This window comes from Anomalospiza imberbis, chromosome 6, assembly GCF_031753505.1.
Source record: "Anomalospiza imberbis isolate Cuckoo-Finch-1a 21T00152 chromosome 6, ASM3175350v1, whole genome shotgun sequence".
NCBI lineage: Eukaryota > Metazoa > Chordata > Aves > Passeriformes > Viduidae > Anomalospiza > Anomalospiza imberbis.
This window is the reverse complement of record NC_089686.1, coordinates 49,001,820-49,009,923: the sequence shown is the minus strand read 5'-3', so window position 1 is coordinate 49,009,923 and position 8,104 is coordinate 49,001,820.

Sequence of the window (8,104 nt, the reverse complement as noted above, 5' to 3'; positions counted from 1 at the left end):
TTTTTGCTTATGAGCACAAAAAAGCCTGGTATGGCAATAATAAATACCTGCTGTCACCTAGTGCCGCCATGATATTAACAATGGGAACTCTGAAATCTGCATTTGCAAAGGGCAAACAGAAACAGGGCTCAAGTGAGCTCCAGGGAATTATCTTATTGTCAGCTCTTCTGTTTGTGGCTTGTGGACATCTCCTGCTCTTGTTCACTTTGTGGCACTTGTGGAGCTCTTGGTAAAGCTCACACACCAAATTACATTTTAAACTCCTGTATCCTTGGGTGGCATTTAGAACCATATTCAGAACATTATTTTTCTTTACCCAGGGGACTAAACAATTACTTTATCAGCTGTAGGTTGGTGTGTGCCTCTGCAGGGAAATCCATCACTGTGATAATGTAAATTCAGCTCTAGGAATTCTGCGATGCACAGCAGGGTGAAAACGCTCCCCCCCCCCCTCCCCATTTGGAATGGGAATGTGCATCCCTATCTCCAGGCAAGCTTTCATTAAGGTAGCTCATCTGTTGTGCCAAGCCAACCTGTGGTGGGGATGATTTCAGCATTGTTCAAGGCTTTATTGTGTGAATCTGTAGGATAAGATATAAGCATGCTTTAATGAGGATCTAAAAGCCAAGATTCCCCGTAGACTGCTGTGCTGTAGCTGAACTATGACTTCTAAGTAGTTCTTAGTGCATTGAATCTTATTTTCATGCTCTTAATGCTTATGCTATTTAAATCCATTATTTTTTGGAGTGGAATGGGTCTGTAATCTGAAAATGTCTTAACAGAGCAGCTATCTTTCTTGTGAAGAAAAATTCACTTATATGAAAAATTCATTTATATTAAATTCACCATATAAATGGTGGCAATGCTACATAAAACGCCTGCAGGACTGGGTGGGGGAATGTGTATTTTTGAGGTTTGTTTTGGTCTTTTTAAGAATAAGGGAAATGTGTAATTTATGCCTGGATAATTAGTGGTGTTTTACCACTGAAATGGACACCACTTGGAGGAATAGTCACTGGCGCCTTTCACACCTGCACAGGGTATGAAATTCCAAACAGTTAAAACAATTAATGTTTCCTCCTGAAAAAAGTCCATTGTGCTTCAGCAAAAAAACGTGTTGTAGTACTCGTAACAAACGTGGTAAAACAGAATGTGTGATAAACGGAAAATGTGCTGTCAAAGACCTTGACATATGTTTTCATTCCCAAAAGTTGATATGGATAACTTTGTGAGCTAGTGTCACTTGCCAAGATGAATTTATTGCAGTTATTCCATGTGAAAGTCTTTTGCTTTTCAAGAATTGTGACGGCGCTGTTTGTGTTTTTTTTGTTCTTCTAGAAACAAAAGTGTGGTGCCATTTGGTCTTTTGGTCAAGAACTGAAAACAAGTAGTAGGGGTTAAAAGTCATCTTAAATGTGAACAACTTGTCTGTATTTCTACTTATCTTCTATCTGAAAGGAGCTCTAAAAGGGAGGATACCACACTAGTTTTTACATTAAATATTAGTTTACTGTGTCCTGGCTTTGCTTGTAGGTGTTCCCTCTATTTCTTCAAAGGGCAGGAAGACTGCAGTGTATCAATAACTTCATTTTTACACTTTGTGCATTCTTTGATTGTCATCAGACTTTAAGTCATCACATGGAAAAAATTTTATGTGTACCCTGAGAAAGCAAATACCTAAAAAGAAGACTTGCAGCTGACAGCTCCAAAATGTCATTCCTGAGTGCTTGTGGCAGTATATTAAAATTATTTCTTTAGAAGAGAAATGCAACAGAATTAGTTTAACCGAAAGAGGGGGTTCAAATTCATTTGACTTCCATTAGTTAGTGTTTTCATGGTCATCTTTGTAGAGAAATGGTGAAAAAGCATTTAAGAAAATGAAAGCTGAAGTCTTCTGCATCCCTGGTGCAAAGCAGGAAGAGCCACCAGCACTCCATGGGTGCTTGGTGCCATCCCTTTCCCAGTTCCCTATTTTTGGAAGGTTCTGTAGAAGGTCAGTGGGAAACATAACTCCTGGCTCCTAAGGCAAAAAGCAGCCTGGATTATCATCCATGTGAAACCAAAGACAGGGTGCTAGCAGAGAGCAAATAGTTACTCCTGTTAGTATTTCCTAGCTGAATGCAAGCAGCTTAAATTTCAGTTGTTCTAAATTAGCTGCTGAATTAAAAAAAATAAAAAATTAGCTCTATTTTGTTTCCCCTTGCTCAGTCGTTCATTATTTCCATCTAGTACTTGAAACATAATCACTGTCGCTGAGAAAATATTTCAGAAAACTATCTCCACAGAGCATTTTAATGTAAACATTAAGAGAGAAACTTTTTGCCAGTTTGATAAGAATAAATCACATATCATACATTCATAATCATAGACTTCATTCATTTTTAATGTGCAGTTGCTGCATTTTTATTAGGAAGCCATAGACACTGATACTGATATTTCGTGTTTTATTTGTAATAGCAGTTGAAGGAAGAAGTTGCAGGAAGCTCCAGCTCTCCAACAAGCATGTTTGCATGAGCACAACAGCACCAGGAAAGGGTTTTGGTTGTCATGGCCAAGACTGTGGTTGCCAGCATGTCCCTGGTTTGGAACTGTGGCTTTGCCCGTCTTGTGCCATCCTGTGGCTGTGACTTTCTTGAGGAAATCTCAGCACATGCTTTCTCCAAGATAATCTGGGTTTGTCTTATCTCTTAAAAAATCTTTTAAATGCTAACTAAAACAATAATATCTTAAAGTATATTTAGAGGCTGCAATTGAAATTCCAGTCTCTCAGAAGGGGAGAAAGCACCAATTTCACCATTCTATGAATGCCATTAGCTGATTTATGGCTTCTTTTGACACTCGGTCATGTGGCAGGGGCAAAGGAGCAGCTGGTAATGCAACCAGTAAAAGCTAAAGAGGAGGAAATGCTATATTACAGAAGCAGAGGGATATTATTAGCTCCTGCACTCTGCTAGAGATGATGCTTGGGATAAGAGAAGCTCTTTAGGAGGCCAGACAAATTTCCCTGAGACTTTAAGGACTGGTGTTTCCCAATGGGAGCTGGTCTGGACCAGACTATGCCACACAGAAATGAGGGGCCACAGATGCAGAGAGGTGCTGGACAATCACGTAACTGAGTCCAAAATGGCATTGTATTCTTTCCAATTACTGTAATTGAGTGTGCTGTGTAAGAGACAAAAAAGTCATGAGCTGACACATCTTGGGGAAATAAAACTGAAACTTTTTCTGAGAGTTGCTTTATCAACTTGGGAAGGACCAAGGTGACGCCTCACTTTGCAGATAGCAAAGGGCAGACACTGACAATAGTTCCTGTCCTTTAGAGCTCTCTGTATGGGAAATGTGGGCCAGCCCCTCTCTTAACCTTACCAAGCTCACCCTTACAGCCTCGAATATTGCTCAGACAAGCAAGATGCTCATACCAAGCTGTCTCTCATGGAGATTCTCCATGAGAAATAGACAATGAGAACAGATAAGAAACTATTTCAGACATTGATTGCTCTGACTGTGCAACTTCCTTTTCCTATTTTGCCACCCATGTACTAAGATAATCCATCAACCCCTTTGAGTGGGCTGGCAAAGCGTGAGATGCCACAATGTGTATGAATTTAAATGTTTATAAGGAGTGAAAATGCAAGAAAAATTGACATTTGTAATATTTAGCTTTTAAAAAACTCAAACAAAATGAAAACCCCACAACCTCCCATCCCAACGTTCTTAGAAAGAACCTCTTCATGTAGGAAACTACAGAAAAAGCATTTAAAAGGGTAAAGAAGTAAGAATTCTAACACTGAAAAAAGTGCACGTGATAGCAAATGAGGCCAGTTCTGCATCAAGATGGGGTTTTTGTGACTCTTCCCTGCATGCATTCCAGATGAAATTTCCCTTTCCTAAATACTGTTGACTTCAGGATACTGTTGACACTTGTATAGTGGCTTTTTCTTTTTACCAGCTAGAAGCATCTGTGAACTGGAAAGCTTATAAAAAATAATTAATGTAGCTTCTTCTGCCTTTCATCTCTGTGTCTCCCAGCCTGGATATATTACATTTCTTGAGCTTTGCTTCCATCTTAGTTCTGATAATCTCATATCCCTGTTGCCATTATTTATATTGCCTTGATCCATCTTGTAAAATGAGGCCAAGTTCTTATTTAAAGCTGTATCTGGATCATCCTTGATCTATGTCCTATCTCTATCATATAAAACCTCTTTTTCTTTGCTTCCTTGCTCTTCTCCTCTTACTTGTATACACAACAGTCTTGTTGCTCTTTATTTGGAATTACAACTCTTCTATTTGTAAAATAGCACTTGTTCAAGTTGTGTTTAAATTATATTCAAAAACAGGACTTTTTTTAGTAGACAGTGGAGTATTTTTCATATACCCTAAACTCGCTCCTAAGTCCATGTTGCACTTTTTAAAATCAAGTGTGTATTTCTGTCATCTTAAAAAATTAGCTCTGTTTTATTTATTTACTTATTTTTTTAAAAAAAGGCGGGGGGGGGGAAGAAAATAAAAAGAGGAAAAGCAACAGCTTCCAAACTGCAGATTGAAAATTAGCTTGTCCTTAGCAAGTGAGATGGTTTTGGCAGCAATCACACTAAACAGGGATTTTCCAATCTTGGCTGCTAACATGAGATTCCTTGTTTAGGATCACATTGCTTGTAGATTACAGAATTGGCCACAGAACAGACACACTACTCAAATGACAGATTTGTCCAACCTGTGCTGTGTTACAGGAAACGGGCCCATGTTTTGTAAACCAGAGCTAATATTTTCCATCTGTAACCAAGTATAAGACTGATGAAGGACATAAAGAATATTCTGAAATGGAGAGCGACTGGAAGAACAAATACCCGGTCTTTAAGAAAATGCATTTTTGTTTATTTCTTTCTCTTATGATCTTGCAGCCTGAAACTACAACATGTGAATACCCATCCCAAGGGCAGCGCTCCAAGTTGCAGACCAGGAGCTGAGCTGCAGGGAGGTGATTGGACCAGCTCATCAGTGCTCCCAGGCTTTGCTTCATGGGCCCCTAATGCCCTTGGTCCCTGTATGATGTCTTGCAGTGTCCCTAAGTGGATTAGTGGCAGATGACCTTATGTCTTTGGATAGATGCTGGTTTGTGGGCCATATAGTGTTCCTTGTTCCTTTTGAATAAAAAGGTAATGGTGCCAATTTGAGATGCTTTTATGATTTGTCCTTCGTAGAGGACAGCTTTCTTGGCAGATGCTGTTGCATTTTCAAAATTGATTTAAAAATAAGGGGAGGCTCTGTGTTGGGAACAGGGAGCTCTGCTCAACTCATCACGTGTGGACCAAGAGTGTGTGGACAGGAATTCCCATTTTTGAGGCATATTTTAGAAGATGGGGCCAGAGGGGTCAGATGGAGATGCTCACCAGTCTGGGACTTCCAGGATGCTGAGGTGGTGTTCCCAGCAAACTGAGTTTGTGCAGAACAGACGGCCACAAAAGTTTCATGGTTGTGGAAGAGGATTTCTGAAAGGGCAGAATTTGGCTGAAAGTGCTTCTCTGAGGTTGTGGTGCCTGCAGCACTCACTGGGCTGTGTTTTAACCACAGGGTGAAAAGTGCTGCCTGTGTAAAGCAAATACTCCTCTGCCCACTTGCATTCAATAACAATGACTGTGCAAAACCCAAGACTGGCTAACTCTAGTGTGGGTTGGTTTGGGGTTTTTAGCATAAAGACTCTCAGTCCCATTAACCACACACACTTCCACCCTCATTTCCATCTGCTCAAGGTAGTACACGACTCACCTAGCACTGTGGTGGAATTTATTTATATTTGTTGTACAAAGAAAGACAACTTATTTAACTTCTCAGTCTTTATAAAACATAAAATATACTTTACTTGAAAGTTTAGTATCAAAGAGAATGGCTTTCTTATGCTGAGTAACATACATTTTTTAGGAGAAAACAGATTGTAGTGATGTTACAGCCCCAACCTACAGCAGGTTAAATAAGAGAAATACTGGCACAGTCTCAAATGGAAACAGTATTTAGGTCTGTTACTCCAAAGACTCTCTTTTCGTACCTTTGGTAGTAAATGTTAATTAAAATAGTGATGAAAAGCATTGGAGAGTGCAATTAGAACCTTCTAATTTAAGATGATTGCTGTTCCAAAGTGGGAGTCTGCTGGTCTTATTGTAAATTAGGACTTTGAGCAATGCTCTGGGACATATTTTCATGTTTGTAATTATAATTTGAGTGTTGGAATACTAATAATTCAAATTAGCTCTAAAGAGAAAGTTTGAGGTGTCTAGCTATAAGTGTGAAGACTGGTATTGTTTTAATATAATACCTTATTTTATGAAGGAATAATCATTGATGTTTATTATTGCTTTTGTTAAATCTAGAGTTCAAGTTTTGCTTAAGTCTGATTCGAGAAACAGAGAAGCCTCATTATTAACAGCTCATATTAATTAGAGGGAGATGGGACAGCAGAGCTGAGCATCGTTTCCCATATGTTCAGCCAAGAGGAATTGAAAGAGCAGCACTTTGGTGGCTGCTGTTTGGAATTGAAGCACTTGTTTCAGTTAGAAAACAGAGACACAGTAAAACGCATACTCCCAAAGCAAAAGCTACTGTAGGAATTGCTAAATGCTGCCTTATTCTTCAAAAAAAGGTCATGGACAACTGACTATTCACTGAGTGAGGACCCAGGGTGGTGTTTTTTTCTGGCTGCTGCAGAGGAAGGCTGGTCTTAAGTCTTGCTGCCTTATGCCAGTCTGGGTCAGTCATTTTTAGGGCAGACACTTGCTGTCCCATGCACAGGCTGCTCCCCTGGTCTGCTGTTGATTTTGATTAGTGCCAAACCTGGGAAATAGAGGTGTTTCAGAAAAATAGAGGAAGCTCAGCCAGTGTAACTGGTGGACCTTTAAATATCTGCAGCTACAAGATAAAGACAAGTTTTAGCAGACACATTTCTGCTCATCATTTGCCAGAAAGACCCATGCTGATTGTGGCTTTGTTTATGAGTGGAATTGGGACTAGCTTTAAGGCTGCCAACCAAAGGGTTCAAACATATTTTTCTTGTGGAGACATACCCCTGCATGTGAGAGCTGACACCTGCAGCTCCTCTTTGGAGAAGGGTTAAATTTCAGTTTTCTTAAACTGAACTAAACAGTTCTGTAAGGTTTAAAGCAGTGGTTAGTGCTGAGATTGATGCCTCAGGTTTTAGCTTTTATATTTTTCAGATTCTGTACTGCTTTAGTGTGTAGTTCTGAGCTTCATATTAGGGGATGGTAAGCTCTCTTCACAGAGTAGGTGGACAAAATAATTCCTTCTCTAGCTGGGAAACAAGGACAAATTATCTAAATTTCAGGCTTAAGAGCATAAACAATGTGGACTGAAGAGAGAAAAACAAGAAGGATGGGACTTCATAACCTAAAGTTATAATTGGACAGTTAACTCCAATATGCAAACGGACCAAAACTTATAAAAGTGAGAGACCCCGTGACCAGTCATCCATTTTTGTGACCATTTTGGTTCATCTTGGGTGTAACCCTAGCTACTCTTGTGCTGCCCAAGGTGGATCCATTGAGGCCTTCTAATAAATACCTGCTTTATTCTTTAGTTCCATCTAGCCTCTGTTTTAGGTCAGCCTTCTCAAGGCATAAAGATGGAGGCTCCAGCTCAGGAAAACGGAGGCTGTTGGTTTGGTTCTTAGATCCTTGCACTTCAGACAAAGTTGGATGAGGAAAAGGAGAATGCTTTATCCCATCCAGTGTTGGTCAAGGATGAAGCCATCTCACTGAACAGAGCCAGCCTTGCAGCTCCCACTAGCAGGACCCCAGCTGGCCCCTGTGACTGGTTTGCTAGCTTTGATTCCAGAAGGAGTTACCAGTCTGGATCTAGTGACAGCTGAGGATGAAGGTTAGCCCTGGGACTGCAGATTTCCTTCTGCTCTTTGCTGGGATTGTGCTGCCTAGGGGCAGTGCTCATCCTGGGCACTGCCTCATGGGCAGTGCTTGCAGGTGGGATTGATACCAGATTAAATAAAAGTATGGGATGGGACCAGAGTTAATAAAATACCTTATTTGTTCAGTTCTTCACAATTTTGGTAAACTGACTTTTCTGCCTGTATCCAACT